This window comes from Centrocercus urophasianus, unplaced genomic scaffold (genome assembly GCF_019232065.1).
Source record: "Centrocercus urophasianus isolate 14NV4802_14NV808 unplaced genomic scaffold, USGS_Curo_1.0 seq_10, whole genome shotgun sequence".
Taxonomy (NCBI): Eukaryota; Metazoa; Chordata; class Aves; order Galliformes; family Phasianidae; genus Centrocercus; species Centrocercus urophasianus.
The window spans coordinates 51,692,605-51,710,553 of record NW_024884142.1 but is presented as its reverse complement, the minus strand read 5'-3'; the positions used below and the strand labels follow the sequence as shown (position 1 = coordinate 51,710,553).

Below are 17,949 nucleotides of genomic sequence, written 5' to 3'. Positions count from 1 at the left end.
AACCCCAAATCATAGTTCCAGTGCTAGCAGCAAAATATGATCCTGCACATCATGGTTTCTGGGAATGAAGGAACTAATTTAGAGAAGTTCCAAACACTACTTTTAACACTGCCAAAGAAATCAGGTGCTTGATTTTATTCGAGTGAATTGCATATGTGTAAATAAACAAAATCCATAGGTGATGTTCCAAAAGTCATTTGGGATAATGTAACTTTTAGATAAATTTTGTTCTGATTGCTAATTTTCAGAAGAGGCTGAGAGACAATAGAAACAGCATATACATGAGTTAGCATGCATGACTATTCTTATTTACATAATCTGCATACATATGCATGTATAAATTCACAGGTATATAAATTTCAGCAAATGAAAAATATTGCAGAGATTTCTTGGTGCTCTTTGTGTCTGGATCTGCAGTGTGGTGCTAACATGCAGAAACCAAAAAACCATGAAGAAAAGCCATGAAGAAACAAAATTTTAATAGACTGTCATAACCCTATTGGAAAAAAAAAGAAAAAGGAAAAAAAAAGTGAAAACAAATAAATTTTCTGTTCAGTAATGAAGATGAAAACATTTACAGCCCAGAAAAAAATTATTTAAAAAAAAATTATCACTTTAAATTTGGAGGTAGTTCAAGATTTGATCCATAAATTTCAGCAAACTGCTTGTAGTTGCCAGAGCTGCCAGAATGACCTGGAATTAAGTGGGAAAAGGTATGACCACGGATGATTTGTGTTCACATGTGAAGTGAGAACACCAGGATAGTAATGGGAACAATTTTCTTTCACTTCTTCCAAATTTGATTGCGTATAGTATGGTTGCATTTGGTCAGGATTCTTAGGTGGTTGTGTTCTGCCATTGATCCTTTGAAGCTAATTTAAAGCATCACATGGCTTTTACCTTCCTCAAGTAGGGAGACATTTTTATTTCCAGTCTTAGCTGCTGTAGCTTTCAAATTGTCCGTTTAATAAATTGTGCTTTGTTTAGGGAATGGTAACTGTAAAATATTGCCTGTTCACAGAGTAAGTACTGAGATGGAGATTGATGTCTGTCTGAAGCTTAATGTCTCACAGTGACAGTCAAGCAAATTTTAGACTTCTTACTCCTCTCATTAAGGACTGTAATCTCTGGACTTTGTGTTTGAAAAGGAGAAAGAGGGCAAAGAGAACATTAGAAAATCCACATAGACTGTTTCACATATCTAAAGGGGAAGTGAACCCATGTAAAAAACTGTGAGATTTCTGTATTACCTTAGTGGTGTGAGTTACAAAACATGAGATGGAGCTCTGGGGTGGCAAGCTACAAAAGTTCACACATTCTGCTCCCCAACTTGTGCGGATCTTGATTGATTCGAATGATCTTATACCATCTAGGAACCTGGCTGCAATTTAAATGGTGTCTGGCTTTCTTATAGACCTGGTCAAACTGAGTTGTTAGGTGAATTCCCTTCCCATGATAAGATACAGTCTGCTGGAATGATATCTGCTGTAAGCAAGTTAAGGAGTAACACAGGCAAGGCTTTATTTGCCCTTTGTACTCTTGAGAAAATGTTACCCATTTTTTGTGCTATTTCAAAGCCTTAGATTAATTAGCAGCAAAATAAATATTTGCCAGTTTGCCAGTTGTTTTCCTTAAACTTTAGTTTCTCATTAAAATACACATGAGATTTCTGGTACTTTTTTTTTTTATCTTGCAAAGTACACAGGAATCTTCCTCTGGTACCCCCTCAACTAATCTAATGGAGATAGTGCAACAGATACGTAAGAATATGAAACAGAGTTCTTGTTGATCAGTGAAATGAATTTACCTTTATGGCCAGATGATAACAATGCTTACTGCTACATTTGAATTTCACTGCTAAACATGTAGCTATACAATTATAAGATAGCTACTGGAACTGCCAAGGGAGAGTCTAGTACTCTTTTCAAAAGGAAATGTTAAGAGTCACCATCAGGGTACCTCCACTTTCACATTTTCAGGTCCTATGTAAAAGACTCATCCCTGAGAGTGTAAGATACAAAGCTCAAATTGGAAAAAGTCTTCCTTGTCATGCCACGTTTCTCAAACTCTCATTCCCCTTCTGATGCACTTGTTTAATTTAGTCTCCATGGCTGGCAAACAACAGCAGTAGATTAAAACAGTCTTGACCAGATATGTCCAAATGCTAGCAAGTGATGTGCAATGGTTGTTGCATTGTTGCCTTTCTTTGGTGGGTAGTGGTTTGCTTCCAAATAACCCAGTATTGCACAAGTATTTACTAACTTGATGATAAAAACAAATTAAAAGTTCTGGGTTTAGTATCACAACAAAGCCTCTGGAAGCTTTAATTGGGCAGTAACATTCTGTTGGATGACACTTGCATTATCTGAGGTTGTTAAACGCATTGCAGATTATCTGTTCCTTCAGACTATATATTGCTTGAAAACTCAAGCTTTGCTGTGGGGTTGTTAAGTTAGTAAGGATTGGAATAGCACTGATTAGACAAAATGATAGCAAGCTTTGAGACAATGATGTAAAAGAATAATCTCTTACATGTCCTTAAACAGATCTTGCTTTGAATAATATTTAACCTAATTGTAAGTAAAAAGTAAGCTTTTTAAATACTCAGAAACTGATCCAGCCTTCACTGAAGTCAGTGGGAGTCTTTCACATTTGGATCAGATCCTGATTTATCTTTTGAGGAACACTGCTGAAGACAGCAAAGTCTGCCATGTGGGGAAATATGCTGGCTCCCATCGATTAAAAGCTAATTTTGTAAATCACACATTTCCCTTGTGATTTTATGGTCTTTTAGTGGAAAGCCCCTCTGCTTCTGCTTTGATTTACCATAAATGACACCCTCGTCTTTGGGTTGGGGACTGCATAAACAGATTTTTAATGTATATTCATTAAAAACAAGTTTGTGCAAGTGACAACCTTTGTCATTGAAGCCAGTTAGGCCTCTCTCTGAAAGTGTAAGGTGTGGGGCTGCATGCATAGGGGCTGGAGGATATCTGTTTACTGCCAGGAGAAGCAAGCTGCAATTTGGAGCACCCTTAGGTTTTACTGAAGAATGGGCTAATAACAACTCATGGCTTCCTTATTGCTTTGCTTTGTTTTTTTGACAGGAACTTTTCTCAGTCTAGTTATAAAAATAGAGTGAAATACTGGCTCTGCTATAAAAAGTTTTGCCCTTGAGTCCAGCCTTAACCTGCGTTCACCCATAGATTAAAAGCATATTGGGCCCTGTCTGCCTAGAGATTGAAAAGTGTTTCCTGGCTCTGCATCCAGATTAATTTCCTAGAAAGCTGTATATTGATGTGATAAAGTGTTAGGGTCTGGAGCCAGAGCATATGTTATTTTATGTAGTCAGATGCCTATATAGACCACTGTTGACATTGCCAGTTAGTAACACATTATCATTTGATATTTGTTTTTGTTGCTGATAGCAAACATTACAGCAGAAAATATAAGCATATGCCTTTTTTTTACTAACTCATTCCAGACCTTCCAAAACATTCATATTTTGGCACTGTTTCCCTCAGCTCACATCTGCACTCTGCTGATGATGGAAGCACAGAGTTATGAGGCTTCACCCATAGCACGTTGGTCAGTCTTTTGCCAGTTTACAGGGCAGTGTGAGCAGGCCTTGTGCTCATGGAAGCCTAGAGAGTTTTGCTGCTTGCCTCTGTAGGGATACGATTAGGCCACGGCCATCAATCTACGGGTCTAGTTTGCTGAGTTGGGCATTTTCCTGCCAGAGGCCTCTGTCCACAATGTTTATAAGCCCTCGAGGAACGGGCAGCTCTCCTGCTGTGGTGACCTGGCTGCCCCCTGAGGGTAGTCAGCAGTGTCATGGCCATGCACCATGGGGCATAGCAGGGCAAAGGGCAGGAGCAGAGACACACAAGATCTCTCCCTGGGACCATGTGCCATCATGTCACTCTCCAGGATCTCTCTGAGGGTGCTTCTCTTTGCAGGAGCACATCCAACCTGGAGTACCCACCTCATTGCTCATCCCTGGCACGTAGCTTGCAGTAGCATTTCATGTACAGGTCTTCAAGGACATAGGGAGGCCTGGAAGAAAGGACCCCAAGCAAAATGTGGGCTGTGGTTATCTGTGCTTCACAGCTGTTTGATATGTGGTCCCTAGAAGATCACTGATGGTGTATTGTGTCAGTATTCATGAGGTGATCCCACATTTAGAGCACAGTGCTAGGCAGAAGGAAGTGGCATGGGAGATACTTGCACTGCTCAGATTTAAAGACAGGAAAATATTTGTGTTTAATTAAAAATATATCTTATTACAAACACATATGTTACTGTAACTCTCAAAGGTAAATAGACTACCAAGGCATTACCATACTTTCTATGCTTATTCCACTTGGTGTATTTGTATGTCTAAAAGTAAATCATTCTATATACCTTTTGGTCTGGGTCTTGTAAGTCTTGTTTTCACTTCAGAGTATTTTTTTACTCAACATGCATTGTAGATAACTGCAAGGTGGAATCCCCCAGCTGATACTGATTTCTGGTGTCACATTGCTCTGAAGGAGAAATACCTAGGGAGCAAGAAGGACTGTGTCTGAATTTCTATTTGTATTAATGTAGACAATGACAGCGAGATGACTTGACTAAAGTCCTTAAAAATCTTTCATGTCTGTTTTCTAAATAGGTGGAAGAGAGTGTGGACAGCCATATTTGCTGGAGTGGTGAACCAAATTGCCTTGACTGGAACCATTATTCACTTGCACCTTTGACTGCAGCAGACAGGTAGGAGAACAAGGGAAGGATGGGTTCAAAAAGTTCAAATGAACTTGGGGAGCAGGCCTCAGTGAATATTTTTTTGTTCTCAGAGGGCTTCAACCAGAAGTCACTCACACTTAAATAGTAACTGATTATATGTCATTTTCTCCCCTTTTGCTGAAAGCAGAGGCATCTCTCTTTCCGAAGAGGTTATGTTTTTATTAATTCAGAAGTGCTGTCTTTGCTTTGACCATATATTTGGTTTGCCACTTTCCCTTCTTTGTGCATTTCTTGCTTCAAGAATCCAAGAAGCACACTTTTTGAAAGAAATAGGCAGAAAAATGTACTAAAATGTACTACAATAAAAATAGTTTCTGGTTTCTTTTTTTAAATTATTATTTAATTTTTAAATGGTCTTGAATTATAATCTGGTAATTTGTTTTGATCGTCTCACCATTTCAGGCACACCACTGATGATACTGTTTATGGTTAAGGTTTCTTTTTTTCTCTGGGTCTTGAATACATGGTTCATGCAAACTACAGTTGTGAAAATGATGACAGTGTAGTATCACGATACCCAAGTTAGCTTACAGTTAGTGGATTCTCGGTGGCAGTTATCTATGACATTACAGACTACAGAGACCAGTGTATGATGTCAGGAAAAGGTCTGTGTTCTGCTGGTCATTGCAGCTCCATGTTTGAGTTGGTAGTCACAAGTTGGACAGGTTTCACAGAAGCTTTGTCTCAGGGACTGTACAGTAAAAGGCAGTCACTTTGTTGCAATACTGAGAATCTCCTCTTCTTTGCACATCCTTGGTGTTCAGAGTTATGTTAGCCTTCTGAATTTAGCACGACTGACTGAAAATAGTGAAAAGATAGGAAAATATTTCATCCTTCTCATTGGTCCTCTCTGTTCTACATTTTTTGCTATTTATCTGTAACCCTGAGATCTAGATGTGTACAGAAGACATCAGAGGTTCTCAGGCTATATGATGATCTTAGGAGAAATGTTTAAAGAAATTGTGTAGTGTACTTTGATATAAAACTCGCAATTTTTTCAGAACTGTAAATGAGATTGAACCTATATTTCATTCTGTATGAACTGAAGGAGGGAATGGAGGGGGTTAAATTAAAATGGGCTTAAACCTCTTCTCAAACCTGGAACTGATCCCAAATATTCTGCAGTCCACAGTGGTGCTATATGGGGTATTTCTTCTTTTGGATCTACATCAAAGTTGTGTCAATTTGCATCGCTCTATTTCCCTTCTGCAGTCTCTGAGAGTTGAGACATCTTCCCATGTAGCCTAGGATCAGAGCTGGATGAGAAGAGTGTTACCAGGGAACATGCTGGCAAAAGCAATTCACTGTCTTCACCTGTAGAATTTATAGTGAAAGTTCAGCTGGGAAACAAACTGTCCTGATGCACTCCTGTGCTCTGCTCCAAGCTTGGGAAGCATTAATAGTGTGTGAAATTTATAAGCAGGAGTTTTAGAATACTGCAGTATGAAAAACTAGCCATGTCCCAACTCACCAGACAAGATTTAAGTGGAAAACTGAGAACTTTGGTGCCCATCCTCTAAAATGTGCTTTGAGCATAAATTCTTCAGGTTTCTTTAGTGTGTAACTTAATGGTATTTCTACACATTGGGCCCTTGTTTTTGTGGCTCTCTTGTATGCTAAAAATTCCCCTTATAATGTGTCAGCTTAATAATAGTCTTTAGTTTTTCATTTGGGACAGCTGAACTTCGGAATAGATGCTCTCAATTAACATAAGTCAGAGAAATGTGATTGTAACTATGATAATATGTATCACTACCGTGTATGCTAAGGACATTAAAGCCAGCACTTAATACTGAAAGAGTAGTAAATATGCTGCGTGAGCTAATGAAAGGCTCACATGAAGAAACTGAAGCCTATATTGCCTGCTTTATGAGTGTGAACTTGCAGTTTGATCCCACTGGTAGATGCAGGGAGATAGGAAGGCACGTTTCCCCTGAAGACAGAAGCATGCAATGTTGCCAAACCAGCAGTCCCGGGTGCCCTGCAGGGTATGATTCTCGCAGCAGAGAGTGATTGCACAAGCTGTGATGTGCAGGACTAGTCGCTCTATTTTGGCTGAGAATCCTTTGAGGATATTGGTCCTGATTCCCTACTGTCTGAAACCTTTTGCTATTTATACCTGGGTAAAGTGAATGCCTGGCGAGCATTAAATGCCACTACGCTAGTGCTAAAGGAGCTGTTATCCACTTTGCCCAAATATAAATGACTATGCAAAAGGTGAAGCAAGTTCAAGGTCTCTCTTTTTGTTATAGCATTACCCCTAGATCCTGCTGCTCGTGGCTGAGTGTGTGAACAGGAGGCTGTGCTTCAGTGGGGTGGTTTGAGCTCAAGATGTGCAAATGCAGCAAGAAAGAAGAACACTCATTTCTTTTCCCACTATTAGTCAGAGAGAAAAACACGTTTCTTCTTCCCTGAGAAGAGTAGTGGGGCAAGACATTTATTTGCTAGTTTTCAGACAGTTTGAGGTAGAAGAAAGATACTTGGAAACATCTGGCAGAGGCAGAAATGGACACTGTGACTTGAAGTCTCCCTGCACTCAATGATGGGTAGTGTATTAACATGCCGTGCATCAGAAAGACAAAGTCCTTGAAATCCTCTGACACTGCAAGCTAGAGCTTTTAAACTAGAACAGAGACAGATAAGGATACTGTGAAGGAGAAATTCACCATCACATATTGTAAAACTGAATCCTTAAAAAAACTTGGTACTTTTGGCAGTGTTTCATTTATTGTAAATAGAATCCATATATATTCATAGAAATTTTGAATAGAATATAGTGTTCTGCCATTTCTGTTATCTAAGCAAATATCTTGCTGGAGCAATTTAAAAACAGATCAGTTTCATAGCCAGCACTGCACCAATTTAATAATAATACTGACCCGTATTAGAGACTCTGAGCCAGATTCTGACAGCTGTAAACCTGCTGAAGACAGTAAAGACATTCATGAGTTTACCTAGCATGGTTAAGGACATCAGCATCTGGCTCTTTCTGAGTAGAGCTGCTTGTGAATCATATTCTGCCATATCGTGCCATGCACACTACTGTGGAAAGACCATTTTGAAAAGCAAGAAATACAAATCATATGGAATAGCAGGCATTGAAGGATTCCTCCTCTGTAATACCTAAATAAACCTCCATTTATGTGCCTATCCATTTTCTTTAAATAACCTGCTTTTTGTTGCAGATAGGATATCACAATGTTATTAACACTGAACCACACCTGGTGGGATTGTTTTTACATAACTTCTAGTACATGTATATACCTTTTCACATGCACATTTCCCTCTGTCTAAATGCATCTTGAGATTACACTTGCAAGGCCTATAGCTTCAACACAGACACGGGGTGAACAACTGTAGCTTTAAATTTGCTGATGACAAATATGCAGAATTAATTTAACATGGGATGGAGTGTCATAATGCTAAATTAAACTTTTCAAAATGTAAACAAGCAACTTTTGTGTTATGTAGGTCTTTAAAAGTTATCCTGTTGCTGTGCTCTTATCAAAAATTTGAAGAACTTAAGTTTTTGAAAAGATACATGTTTTCCACTTCAGTGTGCAAATCTGTGTTGGAGGATTCTTTTGCTCATAGAAACTTTGCTAAGTTCCAAGGCTGCAAAGTTTTAGCCAGCTGGGAATCTCAGATCTATGCTAGCAGTTATCTCCAGATGGCTGCTCTCCGTTTTGTACCAAGCCTTCAGCATCTCAGTGGCTGCATGTTTGGAATTATGAAGCACAGTATTCCAGTTGTATTTGCCAGAAAACATACAGAGCATTGTGTGATAAGCTGTGACATGTGGTATAACTCGAAGAAGAGGTGAGAAATAAAGTGTGGGGGGAGAAGAGGAAAAAGGGAAAGAGTAGAACAGGAGAGGAAGGAAGACACGGCAAGAAAAGTTTGTCTGTGTAATGAATTTGGTCTGACTGGCAAATACAATCTGACTTGTGAATTTAATTGAATTTGATCCAAGAAAGACACAGCTGAGTGATCTGTAGGAAGAAATATTTTCCTAGAAGTATGCAACTCCAAACTGTATAAATTCTTCCACTGATCGTAAAATGTTTGTGTACCACTAAAACTGTGCCTATACTTCTGAAGAAAAAGTGGTGTGTTGTGATACTCAACTAAAGAATAACAAAAAAAAGTCATTGAGTGTTGAGTATTGGAAGAAGAAAAACTATATAATTTCAAGTTGGCAATGAACATGAGTGATAAGGACAGTTAATCATTTCTGGTGCAGCTGTTTCCTGACATTTCTGCAAAATGTTGTGGAAAAAATAATGAAGGTTCATTCAGTAATGGTTTCAAGCTTGGCTAGTGGAAAATATGACAGTATTTCCATCATCAATTAAAAGCAAGCAATGCTTTTTTTTTTTTTTTTTTAATTTTTTTTTTGTGTGTAGGGGAAGTGGTATGCAGTTTGTGCTACACAGGAAATTGTAGACTTGAGAGCAGCTGTGTGATAGCAACAGGTATGCTGAGAATATGAAGAAGAGCCTGGGCCCATTTCTCTTACCACACGTGCTTTAGTGCAATAGAGCTCTCTCTGCTAGATACTGGAAAAGACAACTTGCATAGCATGACACCATCTATCTAGCATGTGGGGTATTCCTTCAGACAGCTGGCTGAAAATAAACGTCCTTCATGCCACTTCAGTAAAAAAGGATGTATCAGTAAAACTTTCATTGTGACTGTATTTTATTACTACAGGGTCCTGAAGATGCAACTCATTTTGGTGTAGAGGCGGGATTTTTTTAACCAATCTCAATAATTTCACTTCAGAGTAAATCATTTTTGCAGCCATGCAGCACATCTTAGTGAGCACGTGTTGTTGCTGTGCTCCTTCTGTGCAGAGCAGCAGTAAACCTGATGTAACAGGCTGGCCATTTTGCAATTTGGAGCAGTGAGGAACCCGTGGGATTCGTGCAGTATAGACAAGGGGCTGTCCAAGCACGTGAACTCAGTGTGTAGTGTTGCATATAGCCAAGAAAGCATGCAGTTTTGAAACACGAGTGTGGCCTGAGGGCACATTCACAGCACAGATCAGCATAGCTGAAGGTCACTGTAGCAGCTGAGCAGTGGCCTGTGTCCATTCCCTCACCTCACAGCCTACAATGGCAGGCAGGCAGCTGCTTCTGCTCCAAGCTCATGATGTCCCAGCTCCTGCACATAGCTCAGTGTTGGGGTTGCTGGATCACTCTTCTGTTGGATAGCCTGCGTAGGCCAGAAGGTAGTCAGGAATGAAGCAAGATATACTGTTGTAAGTAAGGAAGATGAGTCCAAGATTTCCACTTGAATTCACTTTTTTTTCTTCTCCCAAAGGGATCTATGTTTTATCTGGCATTAAAAATGCATTGGTGTGGAAATACAGGGCTTGTGTAGAATTACTGTAAATCACTTCAGAAGTTTAAGTGAATGACTTAGGGACTCAGTACCTCTATCTGGACTGCCTGCTCTAACAGATTTTGTCTTTCTCTGACTATCTTGCTGAGATACTTCCAGCCTAGCCGTAAATATGATCTCCAGCCTGTTTACACAATATGATGATTCATGCTAAAGTGATTGATAGAAAATACGTTATAGTGAATGGTTTATCCTTTTCTAATATCCCTCTGTAAAGAAGATTCTTACTTAGTGCTCTTAATGCAAATTTAGCAGACCCTTAGCAAGTTCACTAAAAATGTTTGTCTTTCTCCTTGTAATGCTATCTATGAAGTGCGTAGGCCTGACTGACTGGTTTAGGCTGCTGTAAAACAAAAGTGACGGAGTTGCATCCATGATTTAGGTGTATTCATATAATAATGTAAAAGTTAGGTGCAGGTTCCCTGTATTCGGTGCAGTCAAGCTCTAAGGAGCTTTGTTAAAGGCTTTCCCACTCCTGCAATCCCTTGTGTTAGTGAAAATTTTGCTGAAATCAGCGGCAGCTTTACCAGCATCACAGCATTAAGGACAGCTTATGCATAAGAGCCTGCATTTAATCCCTATTTGGGACATTAAAAGATCAGGCCTTCAAGCATCCTTCCACATGCTTGTCTGTAATTAGGTGAATACTGTAGCTGCAAGTCAATATGCTGTTGTACTTGCAGTGAGACTGCTTGTACACTTTGGTGTTTGCATGGGAGGAAGGGAAAGATGAGAGTTCCAGTCCATCAGTTTATCTGATGCGGGTGCAGCAGAGAAGAGCTGCTTTTAAACTTCTCAGCATGAGAGCTGTGCCTGCAGCTGTGGAGGAACTTCCCATAAAAGCAGGTTGTCAATTGAAAGAATTTCCATAGGAACAAGTTGTCCACTGCAAAATTTCTGCCTTTTTTTTTTTTTTTCCTGCATTTTTCTGCATTTTTTGCTTTTGTTCTCTCATGGAAATCTGTGAATGAACTACTTCCCCTTGAGTCACCTTAATCCATGAAGAAGATGCTAGGTGAGCTGAATTGTGCTAACATGGCTTCAGCTGTCATTAAGTTGCATCTGTATATTACTCCTTCTCATCTCATGGCAAATGACAATACAGAAACTTAATGCTTTAAAAGTTCCTATTGGCAGGTGACCTTGACAGGCCTACATGTCCCACTGTATATTTGAATCACCCTGGTGAAAACATCTACTCACTACTAACAAAACAATGTCTTGATGAAACAGGTTAAAAAATTGAGTCTGCAGTCCCTGGGACTTGCACTGCCTGCCTGTCAGCTTGTTTTTTTGCTGCTCAACAGTCAGTCTCACAATTTTTTCTATATTTTTAACCAGTTATTTAAATTGTCTACAGTGGTTGTAAAACTCTTGGATCCATTTGAGATTAATGGGGAGTGAAAAGTAAGTACATTCAAGTAACTGTAAAATTGGCTAAGGTCACACGATCAAAGTGCTTGAAGGACACCTACACGATTCTTGCTTTATTGCTCTATCTGTCCCTACAGAAGGCAGCTGGATAATAGCTAGGACGTTACTAGAGATGACTGGACACCTGGTGCTGAGCATGTGGGAAGGGAGGGGAATGCAGCTGACACCAAGGTGTTCATTGAATCACACAGTGACCTCTTATGGATGAAAGTTAAAATAATGAATGCATATATCACAAATATTACTTGTACTTTTTAAAGTTACCCTTTGAATAGTTCATCAAGGTTTGTAATAGATGCTGTATTCTCTTTATGGTACCGTGTCTCCAGACTTACTAAACTTTTTCTCACTGTCTCTCATTGGTTCTTCATCCTACTTTTTATATAGACATGCTGCCAATCCTACTGAAAGCACCAAACCTTTTGACTATATTGCACAGTGACAATCCTACAGATTTACTGATCGTGGCAGGTGGCATTCACAGAACATTAGTCCCTGCTGTCCTCAAAGACAGCATGTCCCACAGAAGGAGAGCATGCTGTGTGACAGCTACTGCATGGGAGGAAGCTCTCTGTCTACATGAGAATGGAGGCTGGCAGAGCTTTCTCCACCTCATGTACACAGGAAGCAGCATGGCAGATGTCTGATGTTCCTTCAGGCAATCTCCCCTGTGCTTCTCAGAAATACATAGGAACTATGGTTAAACCTTACAGTCTAACCTTTTGCTTGCACAGGGACCAAAGAGGAGCTAAGTAACTTTAAACCATTAGCTCAGTTTTAAGTATCTCTTCTGTGGGATGAAGGGCAGTTGACTCTTAACCATGTTATATCTTCCAAATGAATGACTCAGAACAAAAGTCCCATGCTACCCCTTCCCGAGCAAAGCATGGTGCCAGTGCAGCTAATGAAATGAGAAGTGCAAGAGACCTCCCTAGCTCCTTATTCTGCTCCTCTCATAGGATTTTTTTTGTTTCTCTTACCCTCTCACTCTGTGGTTTTGCCATTGTAATTTTAACTAGGTGGCCTGAATCAGCCACCAACAGCCCTGTTCTCACCTGAGATTGCTCGGTAGCATCTGTGGCCCTGAGCCCTTCTGCTTCCCCCTGCTCAGCAGCCCCAGCTGGAGACAAAGGAGTCAGGCCTGAAATTAGTTGCTCCATACAGTCTGGCTGCTTATTTAAATATATAAAAAAATGCCTTTGGCAGATAACTGTATAATTCTTTAGCATTCAAGACAAAGTCAAATACTCTTTCCATACTAACAGCTAAGACTTAACTGTAGCTGAAAAGCTGAACGTGGTTTCAAAGATAGATAATATGTGATAACACCATTTCTATCTACCCTCTCATTGGGGAAAAAAAATACCCAAAACTTTTCTTACTTTTCGCCCACTGTATTAGGTAAAATGTTCTGCAGTGGTAACTAAAACTGGAGTTTTCATTCACCTGTTAGAATTTAAAGACTGTGAAAGAATGATCATAGAAGTTATTCAGACCATTCAATTATTTAAGTAATAATTAAAAAAAAAAGCATTTAGTAAAACCCACATTGGCAACAATCAGTTGTACTTTGTGGTTGCATTGCAAAAGCTACAAATGTCCTCAGTTCTAAATTTAAGATAGACAGAAATTGTTCTGTTTAGCATGTGCTAAAATTATCCAACATACAAATACTTAGGGGAAGTGTAAAAATTAAATCCCAGTTTTTAAAAGGGCAGCTTAAAGAGGAAAGAAGTATTAAATAAGTGCCATCTCAGTAAAAATTTTACCAAACACAGGGAAGATTCATACACTTCATGTCTTTGTTATAAGATTCTCAGAGAAAACACTCCCACTCAGATAGAAATTCACTGTAAACAGCTCTCTTGCTGTTGTGGTTGGTGTACTTTTGAGGATGCAGTGGCTCTTAGAAGGAGCAGGGTGCGTTGTGTAATCCTGTGACCTTATGTTGCATAGACACTTCCAGTTTTGGAATGTGAAACGTCTGAAACTGGGAGTGGGTGGACGAGAGGTGGAGCCAGTCAGGAGCCTGGGTGGCTGTGTGTCTGAGAAACTCTTCTGCTGGTGAGCAGCGCTGGTCTGCTAAGTGTATGGCCAAAGCCCTGAATATTGCTGTATCAAACCAGTAAACAAAATCAAGTTGCAAATTGCCACGAAGCTATGGGGTGATATTTTGGAAGTTGAGCTTTTAAAACTTGGTTGAAAACAAAGCTGAATTCTTTCAGACCTGAAACCACAGCCTCTCAAAATGCGTCAGAGACTCTTGATGCTGCAGCAAGGTCAGCTTCTCTTCCCCCCACACCTGTGAGTCAGGACAACTCTATTAAAGGAAGCTTTTATTGGAAGCTGTCAATAGAGAGGTAGACAACATGCAGATGTTGAGTTCTCAGTGGAAAAGCGTTTGGATCTTGTACCTACATAGATGGTCACCAACAGGAAGAAGAATACTATTCTGGAAAACAGAGGGACACTGAGGAAAAGCTAATGTATAAGCAGAGGTAGGTTTGTCTGATTTCACCTTCTCTCTAATTAAAGCTAGAATTCAGAGTCCACACATGCTGGTTGTATCCATTTCTCATGGGGAACAAAGGCTAAATCTTCTCTGAGTTAGATGTCCTCAGTGTTTACCCACCATGCCTTCTGTACCTACATGTTGTGCTGAAAGTTACAGGAAAATAATCTTAGAGCAGCTCAGCTGACTGTAGAGAAAAAAGAAAAGAAGAACAGGAAGGATTAGACAAAGTATTGGTGGGAATTTCAGAAACATGAGCTTGATTCTCAGGTAGTGTAGTGCAGGTACTTTTTGAAGTTGAAACTTCCTATTGTTCAATCACACGCTTACTATTTCCTTTGCTATAGATCCAGACCTGCTCATGAGTGAGTCAACCATAATGGGGCTTAAAAATGTCAGTGAACAATGTTGTCCAGTTTATATTAATTATCCTATAAGTTTTTCCTTGTTGTTCATTATTGCTCTATTAGCTGGACTGCTCTAGCAGGGTGTTAGCATAGGTAAAGAATCTGTAAAAAGCATTGTTGTAACAACTAGGCCCTCTGGTTCTAGATGTGATCTCCTTTTAATGCTGGTGGGTGCTCCCTGCTTACAGAACTTACTTCCACCAAAGAAAAAATATCTTGCAACACTGAAAAAAAAAGCACATCTAGAACTAATTTATAGTGCCTGTATTTTTATTGATTCCATGTGAGATTGCTAGCAGAAGGAAAGAGATCCAGCTGCAGTTATTTAATTCATGACCTGTCAGAAAAATAGGTTTTGGTTTCCAGTCCTGATGAGCACCTTGGGTGAAAGGCAGAACATGGTCCTGGCTGTGCAAAGAGCTGAACTCCCTGAACCCTCTGCACAGTTGGTAGAGCTGAATTTGAGCAGTTTTCCTGAGAGTGCCCCATGTGGAGTTTTCCACTATCTTGAGGGTTTGCATTATACTGCTTTGATCCACTTTTCCATTTCACTAATGGAATATTTCTGTTAACTTTCCCACAAGCTGATTCAAGCTCTGTTTTTTTTTAGTTACTCTTCTTTGCACCTTTAAATTTTCCTTTGTTTTTGTGTGTGTTGCATTTTATGAGCAGCCCCAGAAATGCCTTTTATCTAGAAATGTAAATAACCTCATATCTGAAAAAGTGTAAACCAACAAGGTGGTGTCCCTGCTTGCCAAACGTTCTTTAGCAAACACTCAGGCAAAGAGACCTCTCTATGCAGGTACAGCTGAGCCTATATGTGAGTGTATTCATGTATGGAATGTGAGTTTGAGTGAATAAGCTTTTTTTGCAGGCTTACTGAGGCAGGTATCTGCTTGAAATGACATTTATGTTTTCCATTCAGAATGCATTCAGTCTAAAGATGGTTGGGAAGCAAAAGAAACAGAAATACATGTTCCTTAAGTGTAAAACAATAGTTTATCTATATGTATGATGAGCAGAGAAGGGAGTGGAAAAACTGACCCAAGCACAGCAGCATGGAGGCACAGCAGGAGGGGCACAGAGCTGCACTTGTGGACCCTGCAACTGGCAAAAGAAGCTCTATTAGCTGCCACAGACCTTTTAGTGTAATTCAGCAAACTGTTTCCCCACGGGATGAGATGTAACGGTGCTTCCCATGTGATCTGCCTGGGAGCCTCCTGTCCAAACCTAGTCTGAGCAGCTGCTTTTGGTCTTTGCGCGGCCTTCCTCTTCTGACCTTTTTCAGGTGTTTCCCTGCCCTTTGCACCTGCAATCAGGCTGCAGGATAGCAAAATAACTACTGGCATCTGCTGGATCTTGTGTCAGACAAAGTCACTTGGTTCATACAGGTCCTGTCCTTACTATTTTTGCTAAGCAGGTTTACATAGAATATGAAAATCCAAATCCTGTCTTAAAATTAGGTATGCCATCCCTGAACAAATCAGTGAGAAAAATAAATTGCTGTCCTGAAGAAAGCTATAAAGAAAAGTAACACACTGACAGCACCTTTGCTTTTAAGTTTTGCTGATCAGGAATCAGTGGCTGAGTACTGGATCTACCATCTGTAGCAGTCCTGCAGTCAAATACTCCAACTTATGAGGGTTACGAACAGCAACTCCTGTAGGTTGGTGTAATGAACCAGCAGCTCTTAGCTGGTGCAGGCAGAGCCAATTAGACTCTGCTGTAACAGTAGTGTTTATTTTGCAATTGTATCCCAGGGTTTGGGGTTGTTTTACTCAAGCACATCTTGCTAATCCACAATTAAAATAGCATCTTCATCTCACACTTTGAGGTTGAGAAAAGGCTTTGGAAGATTTCAGTAGCTCTTCTAATGAGCTTGGTGGATGAACAAAATCAAAGAAGGACCTTTTGTTGCAGCAGTTGGGCCATGGGAGAGACAGCTGGCTTCTTCATTACAGCAAACATGTAGGTGGCTCTTCTTGTGTTCTAAGATCAGAGCTGTGACTTTCCTGACACCTTTTGTTGCAGACTGTGCAGGCTTGTGTCAGCTGTGCTGCATGCAGCACCTGACAACAGTTGACCCTTTTCCTCTCAACTGCTTTGAATTAACAGGTTACATTTTCCTGGCAGGATCAGGCCTGAGTGGTGAAGTTGCCCTGGGTTCTGGCAATTTAAAATGTACAATTTTTTACACTTGATTGTGGTGTTGATGGCTCATTTTTACCTGTACTTTCTGTTTGGTGTATTAGTTTCCAGCAGCCTTTCCTGTTGGTTCTTATGCAGCTTTGAGGGAAGAAACAGAGAAGAGCTGAGTGCAATTTGAAGGATGATCGGGGTAAGATCAGCTCTTGAAATCCAAGTCAAGTTAATGATGAAACCTGAGTTTTGTTAATGATACAGTGTAATTATTACTGCAGGCAGTGCAGATACCACCTATTTCTCATCTTTTCACTTGTGGATCCCATCTGATCTAACTCCTTGGCCTTCCTGCCCCAGTCTCGGGTCTGAACAAGGGCCCAAACTTGCAGCCCGGACAGAACAGTGTCCACAGATCTCAACGGGGCACATGGGCCAAGAGAAGGCATGAGTCATCAGCAGATGTACTGTTGGTAGGCTGCCTCTATCACTTGCAGCTGGGAGATGCTGGGCCTGATCAGGGAGGTGGCACAGAGCTGGGTGTGCATTCTGGGTGGGTAAGTGGAAGGAAGCGGAGCTGGTGAAAGTGACGCTGCACAGGGGCAGCCGGAGGCGGCTGCGGCAGGAAGAACACCTGCGGCAGCATGCAGGGAGATGCGAGATAGCGTGGCCCCTCCTCACCTAGCAGCTTCTCGTGCCACCTCCCCGTAGCTCCTGTCACCTCCTCCTCTGCTCTTCTTTGCTGGAGCATGTTGCAGCAACCACCTCCATTTGCTGTCATGGGCTATGCCCGCCATCGGTGCAAGAGCAACTGAGCTCTTATTGCTCTATGGAGACCCCAGCCCTACACAGTGTAGGGAGCTGCTGTGCCATCCGCTTGCATAGGCCAAAGCGAGGGAGTTACACTCAGGAAAACACCTACAGTTCAAACACTGATGGAGAAAATCCATGGCAGGAACTTATCAAAAAGAAAAATATCACCATATCTTGTTTTACTTCTCTACCTCACCTGTGTCATGACTGTTGCACGTTATGCTGAAAGCAGAACGTTTTCCTACGTTCGAACATCCAGTGTGTGGGCTCTGTAATAATCCAGCAGAGCCTCAGTCTGACTCAGTCAGCGGAGTAGGGAAGAAGGCAGTCTGGTAGCCCAGGGGGCCTGGGAGACAGGTGGCATATTACAGGACATGGCCCCACCATCCCACCAGATCTGCATGAGCTTTCACTGCCATCTGAAGCTGCAACTCCATGCCCTGCTCCTCCTTG

General features: G+C 40.7%; 1 protein-coding gene across 2 annotated transcripts in view; it reads left to right on the top strand.

The window, feature by feature from the left end:
• Positions 1 to 17,949, top strand: part of HIVEP2 (HIVEP zinc finger 2) — a 96,529-nt gene that overhangs the window by 40,002 nt on the left and 38,578 nt on the right. For both annotated transcript variants that reach the window (XM_042813379.1, XM_042813369.1), the window contains one exon: positions 4,655 to 4,752. The gene's annotated coding sequence lies outside the window, so the exon portion shown is untranslated. The remainder of the gene's footprint in view (positions 1 to 4,654; positions 4,753 to 17,949) is intronic.